Source organism: Triticum aestivum, unplaced genomic scaffold, assembly GCF_018294505.1.
Source record: "Triticum aestivum cultivar Chinese Spring unplaced genomic scaffold, IWGSC CS RefSeq v2.1 scaffold1043, whole genome shotgun sequence".
Classification (NCBI taxonomy): domain Eukaryota; kingdom Viridiplantae; phylum Streptophyta; class Magnoliopsida; order Poales; family Poaceae; genus Triticum; species Triticum aestivum.
Window position 1 is genome coordinate 1 of NW_025226105.1, and position 12,543 is coordinate 12,543.

Below are 12,543 nucleotides of genomic sequence, written 5' to 3' on the forward strand. Positions count from 1 at the left end.
AGAAATTGTTGGAAAAAAGTTTGCAAATTTGAAAAAAGATCCTCGATTTTGAGAAAAGTTCACGATTTTGAAAAAATGGTAATTGATTTTGAGAAAAAGTTCAAAAATTCGAAAAGAAAACATACCTTTCTCCTACAATTCTTCCTTCTGAGCTACCGTGCGCCCACGAGGCTCGTTAGCAGCTTCTAGTCCAAACGACTGTTTGATTCCTTGTAGAAAAAGAAACTCCACGTAGAGAAAATTGCAACTTTACCAATTGCAAGCACATGGTTAGCCGAATTGGCATCAACAAATCAAAAATAAATCTGGAATATTGGGACACCTGTATTTTTCCAGGAAAACATCCGATCTATTCATTTTTCAATCATGACACTACAACAAACACTAGAAATGATAAAAAAAAATCACATCCATATTCCTAGACCACTTAGCAACGACTACAAGCATTATCCCCGCAAAAAAACGACTACAAGCATTGAAGCAAGCCGAAGACGCACTGTCGTCATCGCCCCTCCCTCGCCTGAGCAGGGCAGAACTTGTTGCAGTAGATATTGAGGAAATCTTCGTGCTAAGTCCCCATAGGACCAATGCATTAAAACAACAACCGATGCCGTTGAAGAAAGTGTAGATCAAAAGGATCCAACTTGAACACACACAAGTATGGACGAACGAAGACCTGATCCGAGTAGAACCACCAAAGACAACAACCGACAGATTCCCGCGAGATCTGCTGGAGACACACCATGGCCTCCCAAATCTTCGTACCTACAATTTTTATTTTACTCATTCTATTTTCCTTTTTTTTTGCTTACTCGTCCTGGCCTCTCAAATCTTCCTACCTACAATTTTTCCTTCCAGCTTTGCGGAGTTCACATCAAGTGATAGAAACACTTCTTTACCATCTGTCCTGCCTCATCCTACAAAGAAAGATCCATCCACCACTACTCCCGATGTCTCCTATTCCCATGGTTCTCATATCTTCCATGTTTTTCCAACTCTCTTTGATCTATTTATATGACTACCACATATTTGATGGAAAACAAGTTGACATTGACAACATGCCAGAAAAGAGTGAGATGGTCGAGCTATTCGGTTTAAGATGAAGCGGTATATATAAGATGAGAACAATAAAGTTTTGTGTACTATAGATAAGAAGAATTGTATACGCAAGTGGAGGCTGGTGGTGTAGTACTGTTTGCCTTATAGCGGCCAGAATCCGCGGCGTGAGGTGGGTGGCTCCCCCAAAGGGTCTTGGTTGTGTTTTTGAGTGAGAAAAATCCATGCTAACCTAGTGCCACTCTCTCCTTGCGTTGCTTGGCGGCAAGTACTACGCCTCGAGGTGGTCGGCTAGGTGATCCTTCAAACATGTGCTTCATTGACACATGCTTATGAGGACGTACAGGAGAGGGGTGTAACTCTTTCTGACGGAGACCGTGGGGATTCAATGAGGAGTACTAATAAAGTTGGAGATTAGGACATGACTTCATGTACGCGGTGAAAACTCTTGTTACAACCTTTATTGGTCGAACCTCAGTAGTGACAAACTTGCACCATTGACTTCTTGAAGCATTGTCCCCATGCTGACGTGATGACCTTGATTGGTTTGTCTCAGGAACCAAGATTAAAATTCTTGTTCTGGTCATCTCTAATCACACATCATGATTGCAACACAAGTGTGTTATCCCTACTTGAAGGCAATATCAAGGAAAAAAGTAAGCGGGGAACTCATGGAACATCGAGACAATCTCAAGGAAATAGAAATATGAAATAATATCCGGTTTGGTTCGGGAGGGATGGAACTGCCTTGACCAGCGCCGCGGCGGGGGCAGTGGGCCGTGCTATTGGATATACATTGTCCTCCGCCTCATAATTTTAGGGCAACATCAAGAACATGACGGAGGGGTTATCAAAGAGGCACACCATCAGCGAAGCGAACTGTTTTGGCATGGCGCCGTCTAGCGGAAGAGGGGGAGATCTGCAATACTTACTTCACACAATCTTGATTTGAATTATCATTTGGTGAACCGGGCATCTCGGACAAAGAGAATAACAAGAAGAGATGGGAAGACCCTTCGCGGTCCTGCTCCCTGGTCTCTACCTTGCTTACCGCCCCGCGTAGGGGCCAGCATACCCATACCGAACATGATTTACTCCTTTTATGGGCGCTTTCAACTAGGCTCTCGTTAAGGAATCGGCCCAAACAAGATAATAAAAACTTGAAAATTCAAAAAAAAATCATGGATTCAAAAATTTTCATAGATTTGCAATAAGGTTCAAGAATATGATTATAAAATTTTGTATAAAATCAAGATTTTTAAAAAAACGTTCATAATTTTTTGGGAAAAAGATCATCGATTTTGAGAAAAGTTCACGATTTTGAGAAAATGGTAATTGATTTTGAGAAAAAGTTCATCAAATTTGATAAAAGTTCACAAATTTGAAAAAAACATACATTTTGAAAACGATTTTGTTTTATTACATATTTTAAAAACTTGTTCAATTTTGAAAAAAAAATCATCATTTCAAAAAAGTTCTCCCATCTTCAAAATAAAAAATGAAATGGAAAAAGAAAAAAATGGAAAACTTAGAGAACCCATCTGGAAAACGTAGAAGAAAATCAAACAGAAATGAATCTCATCCGAGGGGTAAACTAGCATTGAAGTAGACTAACCACAACATAGGGTTTTCGTTAGTAGTGTCAGCCTCGTCCTACAAAGAAAGATACATCCACCACTACTCCCGATGTCTCCTATTCCCATGGTTCTCATATCTTCCATGTTTTTTCAACTCTTTGATCTATTTAGATGACTACCACATATTTGATGGAAAATAAGTTAACACTGACAGCATGCCAGAAAAGAGTGAGATGGTCAAGCTATTCGGTTTAAGATGAAGCGGTATATATAAGATGAGAACAATAAAGTTTTGTGTAGACAGATAAGAAGCATTGTATACGCAAGTGGAGGTTGGTGGTGTAGTACTGTTTGCCTTATAGCGGCCAGATCCATGACGCGAGTTGGGCGGCTCCCTGAGGGACTTGGTTGTGTTTTTGGGTCAGAAAATATCCCGCTAATCTAGTGCCACTCTCCTTGTGTTGCTTGGCGGCAAGTACGACGCCTCAGGAGGTAGTCGGCTAGGTGGTTCTTTAAGCATGCTTAAAGGACCACCTAGCCGACTACCTCGTGAGGACGTACGGGAGAGGGGTGTAACTCTTTCTAGCGGAGACCACGGGGATTCAATGAGGAGTACTAATAAAGTTGGAGATTAGCTCATGACTTCATGTACGGGGTGAAAACTCTTATTGCATCCTTTATTTGTCGAACTCAGTAGCAACAAACTTGCGTCATTGACTTGTTGAAGCGTTGTCCCCGTGCTGATGTGATCACCTTGATTGGTTTGTCTCAGGAACCAAGATGAAAATTCTTGTTCTGGCTGTCTCTAATCGCACGTCGTGATCACGACACAAGTGTGTTATCCCTACTTGAAGGCAATATCAAGGAAGAAAGTAAGCGACGAATCATAAAACATAAAGATAATATGAAGGAAATAGAAATATGAAATAATACCCGGTTTTGTTCGGGAGGAATGGAACTGCCTTGACCAGCACCACGACAGGGGAAGTGGGGCGTGCTATTGGATATACAATGTCCTCCACCTCATAATTTTAGGGCAACATCAAGAACATGACGAAGCGGTGATCGAAGATGACAAGGCTAGCACACCATCAGTGAAGCGAACTGTTTTGGCATGGCGCTGTCTAGCGCAAGAGGGGCAGATCTGTAATACTTACAACACATCTAGATGTGCTTTAGCAAAACCAAAACTATGAATTTATACTTTGATGAACTGTTGCTTGAAAATTTGATGGAGCGTCCTATACCTTGGGATAGAGTTTAGCTGGTCGATTGTACTATCGTTGTTGTAGTCTTCTACATACCATTGTCGATCCGACGTCCCAACTGCAGCATGCTATTGATTTTTCAAGATGGTTGGAGGTCTCTCAGGTTGAGCAGGTGATGGAGGATTTGTAGGCGGCACTACGTGGACATGTTAGACCTAGGGGCGGCACTACACCGATCCAGCCATCTATATCTTTCCTGGACCCGTAGCCACCTCTGATCAAGCTTCATCCCAGGGCGGAAGGGGCCGAGTGGCAGAGAGGAGAAAAGATGATGGATTGGTCCGCTGGAAATCGGACGCGCGCACACAGACACAAGTGAAGGTCTGGGCCGTGTGGTTCACAACATCTTGGCCTATTAACTTCAGAGCACCCAGGTCGGTCATCATAGCAGCAGCCCAAGAGATGTTTGTTCGGCCACAACAAGCAGACTGGCGCAGAAATCTCTATCTCTTCAATACTTCTCTACTACTAATAAACAATCAAACATGAACTTTTTTAAACACACCCCACAAAACATACCCGGATTCATTATCACCGTATGATTAGACCCACTAAACTTAATCTAACGACTGGCCTTGATCTAATATATTCTCTGTGTGCACTTAACAATTTACATTGGCTGACCGTGCTCCACCGTGGAGTTCCTCCACGCCTGATCAATTAGGAAACTATAATCATGATTGCGTTTTATTAGGAATATAATCACGATTGCTTTTTATTAGGAAGATAATCATGATCGTGTTTTATTAGGAAATAATCGAGTATTCGCATAGATTGACATGTCCGTCACCCTCCTGGATCCCGATCCCATCTCACCCAGCGCCATCACCACCACCGGCCTCTATTTGGCATGGCAGCTGAGCCTCTTGCCTTCTCCCCCGCCGCCCAGCGCCATTCTCCCCACCCTGCCGCCATCCTGCCCGTGTTCCTCCTTCGTTCCCGTCCCCAACTGATCCACATGATGGCCGCCACCACCCACACCTTCAGGGGACGTCCGGGGAGTGCCCGCCGGGGGTGCCGCACCGATCGCCGCTTCAAACGACACGGGAGCCACCCCATCCGGCAAGGAAGCAGGGCACCGCCGCCGCCGCTGCTTCTTAGGGTGCTGCTGCTATTAAGGCCCATCGCCCAACTGTGCTCCTATGGGCCGGCGCCCAAAATTTGTGACCAGTGGCGTCGCCGCTCGAGGTCCTCTACTACTCATCTGCTGCAGAGTAATAATTCATCCACCCTCCCATCTCCCCAAGCCCTACCACGCACCTTCGGAATGGATCCATGTGGTAGCCAGCGATTCCAGTCTCCGTTGCGTGTATTTGGTGATGTTTTGTTACACTATGGGAGGCAATAATTTAGTTTCAGGAGAATTGGGGGACATTGAGTAGCAAGAAACTGCAATTCGAGAAATACCAAATATTATAGTGGTCGAGGGTGCTTATAATTGTGGTTCGAAGTTACAAGGGTGAGGTCCAGATCGACTGTTTGATGCTACGCTTTCCCTTGTGTGGTTTGTCCATTTTTCCTCTATAGATGAAGCATATATATTTGTAATCCTCCATGAACTTTGCCAAATGTTAGCATGGTTCATTTAGTTTTAGTTCTTCCTGTACTTGCTGAAGTGAAGGGATTATGATTTACAAAATGACACTTTTGCCGAGCTTCTAGGAGAGAATCAGCTTGTATGAAACATTTAGCATTCACTTATCGAGAAAATATTAGTTAGCAAATGCGTTATGACGTAACAGTCCTCCTGCCAAGCAGCCTTTTCTTAAAGGAGAAAATATTTTATGATGACATGCAATGTGATAAGTAATGAGCGGTAGAAGGTTCCTAAATTGACACGATAGCGTGCTTAAATTTTCTTTACTTGACCATGTTACTTATGGACAATTGCCATATTTTGACATAGGTTCGTGGTTTCCTCACTTCTGCCGAGGCGAAGGCTATTAGTCGATTTGAAAATGTGAAGGAACCACTGGGGAACTGTGGCTACCGCCTCTGGGGATGTGGGAGACACATCTGTCGCCGCCACCAGGACACGCTAGCCACTGCTGCCGCAGGGGACACTTGTGCACGTGGAAGTCGCTGCTGCCACGGGGGCCACGGGCACACATGGAAGCCCATACTTCTCATAGGTTCAATTGAGGTTTTTGTGCTAATCTATTTTTAGTTTTGTTTCCTTATCGATATGAAATTTCATTAGTGGGTTAGAAAACATTTACTTTTATGCAGTTCTTTTGTGACATCTCAAGGCGACAATCAGCATCAATATGTTTTCCTTCGATGAATCATTCTACATTAAATTGTAACTTCGTCAGTACATGTTGCACGTAAATATTTCATGGTTAGTTGCAGAATATCCCCTTTTCTGTGTGCATTTAGTAGATGGTTATATGAATCTATGCCATCTTCTCTCTCTTGCTGAAGTTTATGTTTAATTCAATTAAAGTTTACATTGAACATTTTCAGTTCTCATTTTTAATGATGTACTTACTCAGAGCTTCTCTTTTCTTCTAGGCTAAGTTTTACTTGATCATATTCGCTCATTATCCTTTCATTCGGACATTCAGCCAATTAAGTTTTCTCATCCACGGTGTTCAGCTATTCTCATTTAATTTGCTGCTCATGCATGTGTTAACCTGTGCTGAGATTGCCTTTTATCTGTATGTAATGTGATGCATTTATTTCAAGAATCTGGTTAAGCTCATGTTTAGCTCCTTTCATCATTTTTTGCTCATTCATCCATTCAAAAATATTTCCCCATTCTTGAAGTCTGCAAATTCAGGAAATTTAGTTATATTGCAGGAACTTAGAATTGAAGGAAGACCCAAACTGCAAGCACCGCATTCTCTGAAGGCCCTTCTATTTGAAATACACCTGTGCGGAAGTATGACTTCATTGCTTTTGTATAAGTATTACTTCACTGTTACTTTACTCTTCTATCTTTATGCACTTCTAAAGATCATTTATATCTCTTGCATGTCGCATAATTGTACCTCAGCTCGACTCTATCTTGACTATTGAGTTTGCATGCTATTTTGTAATGCAAATAAAATGCATCCATGGCAGTTGGTTACAGAAGCAACTAGCGGAAGCTAATTTATCATTTGAAATCATCGTTAAGCCATGAGTAGCATCTAGCATGTGGTGTTGCTGATGTGCAAAATGTAGTAGCTTGTTGTCTGTGTATTTATAGTCCTGTATCAACTGGATGCTAAGGTAGGATGAATTAATTACTTCCCAGTTTGTAGTTTCATTTTTCTGTTCTTTTCATCTAAATAAAAAATGTTGTCTGCACGCATTAATTTTCCAAATTGAAGAGTTTAGAAACCTTGGTGTGCCTCTTACAGCTATTCTATAGCTACAGTCTTCCGCTTTTCTCTCCCTCTATCGATGTCTCGGAAGAAAATATAGATCTTATACTCTTGATGCATTTTATATTCTGGTAATTAATCACATCTTGCATGTTCACTTGCAATTTTGAAAATCTAAGGCATTGCATGTTGACAGTTTGAACTCTTTTAATGGCTACTAAGCAGTAGCAGCTGCTGCTGCTTCAAAGAGTTCACCCATCCTTGAAGTTTTACCCCTTCCCCTGGTTTATTTTACCAGGTCGAAATTCTGATGATATTATCATGTTGCGACATAGATGCTTAGGAAATTTTGATTATAACCAGAATGTAGTAATTATTTGCAAGGTCATTTAAATTACAATTATTTCTATATCAGGAGAATTTGGATTGTATACAAAAGGTGACAGTCTCATCATTATTGTCATGCATATTGTGTGTTTAATATCTGACCATTATTTATTTTCAGAGTAATATATGTCTTTTCATTTTGGCACATCTTCACTACAAAATGTGACCGTGATGGAAGAGGCACTCCTGCAAACTTTGCTTCATGTACCTGTTCTTTTTCATTTGTTATGTTGCTTGTAACAACTGCACAGCCAGCATTTACGGTTTTCTTGTGAACTTACAAGGTCTGACTGAAATTTCTGTAAACATTGTGTTGACTTGTATACTTCAAAATAAGGTTTCTATGCATTACTAACGAGAGTGTGCTATATTTATATCTTTGGTCTTTCTACACAGATGTCGTAAACATGTGTCATCAACACATTCTTTGTTTTTTCTTAATTTGTAACATCTGTATTGCTGGAGTTGGTTTATTTTAAGTTGTTATATTTGGAGTGGGATGAGCGATCGATTAAGAATGTTTAGCCAGCATATTTGGAGCGCCGAGTCAACAAATCGGACTGTTTAGCTGGCCCAGTTTTACCTCTTGCACCAAGTTTAGGAGCCCTGCGCCTGCGGGCTGCGGTGGATGTAAAGGCTCCTGTGAGGCCAAGATAAAAGAGAAAATAGGTCCTGCTCTGTTGTAACTAGGCTAATTACGGACGACTCTATATATTGTATTTAAAGCCGGACAAAAGATCAAGTTAACGTTGCAGACACTTTTCCATTCTGGACAGCCTTGCAATATGATTATCCTCGTCAATTTTTGTTGAGGTTCTCCATTTCACTTCGAACTTCTCTTGGAGCATGAACTCTCGTGTGTAGACGGCAAGAGTACTCATATACAATAGGGCTTCCCAGCCATCTCAAATTGACTTCTATGTACTAGTGACACACTCGTTCTCAGTGGAAAGATCATTCCACAACTAATCCCGATATCTCCTATTCCCATGGGTTCTCATTTTCTGGCCCTCTCTTTGATCTATTTGTATGAGTACCACCTATTTCATAAAAAATAAGTTAACACTACCAGCATGCCAAAATAGAGTGAGATGGTGGAGCTATTTGGTTTAAGATGAAGTGGTATATATAAGATGAGAACAATACTCATGCAAGTAAAGTTCGGTGTACTATGGACAAGGAAGCATTGGATACACAAATGGAGGTTGGTGGTGTAGTACTATTTGCCTTAGAGCATCTCCAACAGATGATGTAAAATTTGGTGCTGAAAAGAAGTTTAGCACAGGAGAGAGAAGGTTTTAGGGCACCGGAAATTTTTTTTGCAGAAGCAGATGATGTAAAACTGGAGTCCAAAAAACATTTATCCTAGAGGCTTTTCGTCGAACTACTAGTGGGCAAGGAGGAGAATTTAGGCTGTCTGCTCATCGGGGCCGAGGTGGTGGCCGGGTCGGCTAGGAATGGCTTTGGGGGTCGCCTTCATGACGCCTGGAAGTTGGGGGTTGCGGCAAGAGTCGGCGTTGCCACGTCGTTGGAAAGCCGAGAGCTCCGAAGGAGCAGCGACTCAGCTCAATGGCAGCGGTCATGTGGTGGTCGCAGCGGACACTAATTGACCTCAACAGTGATGAAAGATGTTGCAGCGGCCATTAAGGGCAAGGGAGGGATGGCGAGTGGCCAAAAGCAATGCAAATCGAGGCGGTGGCGGCCGTCCGGAGTGGCGGGATTGGTCGGCAGAGTGGCAGCTAGGCCAGAGGCTGACGGTGAACTCACGGCGGTGGCGTGCAACAACCAGATCCCGCCGGTGGTGGTCGCGGGGAGAGCCGGAGGTAGGGCGATTGAAAGTTTCTGCGTGGCAGTTGGCGTGCGCACAACTGTGTTTAGTTTTTGCGGCAACCAATAGTAGTGCCGCAAATGTGCAGAAACTTGGGGCCAAAATATGGGGTTGCCCAAAAAAAGTGCATCACAATTTGGAAATACATCATCTACCGAAGCATGTTTTTGGATCTAAATGCCCTAAAGATAGTTTTTTTGGCACCATGCCTATTTTACATCATCTGTTGAAGATGCTAGCAGCTAGATCTAACGTCACTCACTCCCTGTGTCTCCTCCAACTATGGGGACAAGTACTATGCCTTGGGAGGTGGTCGGCTATGTGGCCCTTCCAGCATGTGCTTCATTGAAGCATGCTTACGAGGACTTCAGGGAGGTGAGCAACTTTCTCTGATGGAGACCACGACGATTCGTCATGGAGTACTAACTGGCCTAGCTACCGGAAGATCCTTCATCAAGATGGCGCATGACTTTAGGTCCGGGGTGAGAACTCTTCTTTCGGCCTTTATTGGATGTATTTATTAGCGACAAACTTGCATTGTTACCCCCTTGAAGGCATTGTTTCCATGCTAATGTGATGGCCTTGAGTGGTTGGTCTGGGCAACCAAGATGAAAATTCTTGTCTTGATTTCCTCCGACTGTACGTGAAGATGGCGACGCGAGCATGCTATCCCTTCTGGAAGGTGTTTTTGCAGAGAATGCATCTTATTTGTAGGTATTTACTTCATATCTTGTAATGATTCTGCAGTTGATCGGTCTCCGTGTCATGTACTTTGCATGTTGCTGATGTTGGCCTTTAATGTCTTGCATTAACTTGAAGTCTTCAATAATATTATGGGTATGTGCATATGAGGATCCAGAGACTGGGAGGCTGATCCTTCAAGAAAAATTGCCTTAAAGCTATTCCACACGTTGAATTGATGTTTTCGCAACGTAAAACACACAGACAGAATTAGTCACTGACTAGATAATTACAAAACTATATATTATTGATAAAAATAGCACCCCCATAATCATACCCTATTTTTTTCTCGTACTGACACTAAAGTGTGCCAATGAGAAGATGGAGAAGAAAAGGACATGGGGTTGCGTTTGAAAGATTTAAGTTTGATATATAAACCAAACTAAAATATAAAGCATAAGGTAGTTGTGTCTATGTGATGTTGATTACTTGGCTAAACTGGAAGAGATAACATCACTAGTAGAAAAAGGGTCAAACGTGAAGCACATTAGTGCCGGTTTGATTTTGGCCCGGTACTAATGGTACCATTAGTGCCGGTTCGAACGGATTTGCATTAATGCCGGTTCGTGTTGAACCTTTAGTACCGGTTCGTGGCACGAACCGGTACTAAAGGGGTGATGGCAGGCTGGCGTCAGGCCGGGGCCCCACGATCACCTTTAGTACCGGTTCGTGGCACGAACCGGTACTAAAGGGTTCGTGCCATGAACCGGTACTAAAGGGGTCTGACCTATAGTACCGGTTTGTGACACAAACCGGCACTAAAAGTGTAGGGAAAATGTAAAACGGCTATAACTTTTGCATACGATGTCGGAAAAAAATGTATAATATATCAAAAAATTCAGCACGAAAATCCGCATCCGATGGAGACAGTGTACGGCCTATTTGGAATTATTTAGAATCCTCAAATTCCAAAAGGAAAAAAGATATGGTCAAATAATTTCAGTTTTTTTAAAAAAAATTGGTTAAATCTGGTCAAACTACTTATTCAAGAAGTATTAATGTTACTACATAATTATTCAAGAATATTAGTGTTACTAAATAATTATTTCAATTTTTTTAATTTTGGTCAAATCTGGTCAAACTATGGTCAAACTGTGGTCAAACTATGGTCAAACTTATTCAAGAAATATTAGCGTTACTAAATAATTACTGTTTTTTAGAATAATAGTTTCAAACTCCAACGGTGAAATGTGTGACTTCATGCTCAAGCTAAACTCCTGAGGGTTAATAGGATTAACATCTTACTATTGTCAGGAAAACAACAAGTGCAGACTCGGAAAAGCATGCTCGGGCTAGAGTAGTGAGAGGGATGGGTGACTGGTCGGGAAGTTAGATGATTTGGAATGAGTGATCCACACTTGAGCAGTTAAGAGAGGGGATTAGAGACTAAATCATCAAATAATTCAGAAAAATTAAAAATCTAAAAAAAATTCAAATTTTTTTTCCAAAATTTTCAAAAAAAAATTCAAAAAAAAAACCTTTAGTACTGGTTGGTAACACCAACCGGTACTAAAGTTCCCCCATACCGGGGCACGAGCTCACGCCACGTGGTGGCACTTTAGCGCCGGTTCGTGTCGAACCAGTACTAAGGGGGGGGGGCCTTTAGTGACCACCCTTTAGTGCCGGTTATGGAACCGACACTAAAGGCCCTTACGAACCGGCGCTAAAACTCTGTTTTCTACTAGTGCATGCACGTTGTCATGGGTTGGTTGCTTGAAAACATGTCGATAGTTAGGCTGATAACATGAATAACTGTAAGAATTAATTATGATGTGATGGCAAATGATTTGATATCCAAGCATGATGTGTTGATGTGAAAAGGGTTGGATGTATGAAAAAAATAGTTAATGGGTGGGTAGATTAATGACGTGACAAACATGCATGGTTTGCTGACTTGGAAGGGTTGCATGCTTAGAAAAAACTGTTAGTGGGTTGAAACTAGAAGATAATGTTATTTGTAATAATAAAGACATATAAAACATAACTAATATTTGTACGAAAACTTAAAGACTAGATACATTGGTCATCATAGAATTCTATCTCAAAATTTAAAAATTATTCCGAAATTTACATACCATGCACATCTTGAGAGCAAAGACGCGAAACTTTCCTTACATCTTCTTGCCTAGTCACCCTCGTCTTGATCCCGTTTCCCTTCTCTTTCTCGCCCTCACTTCATCACTCTACCTCTCCTTCTCATCCCTTGCCCTACTTTACTTTGTTTGGATACCTTTCTCCAAGCGTGCCGGGCTCAACAGATCACTTATGGATTTCAAAAAATGTTCAGTATGTATTGCCATACAGTTGAAGAACCCTCCCGAAACACGGAACATGAAATGAACGAGCTAACGTTTCGACATGCATACCAGAGCACA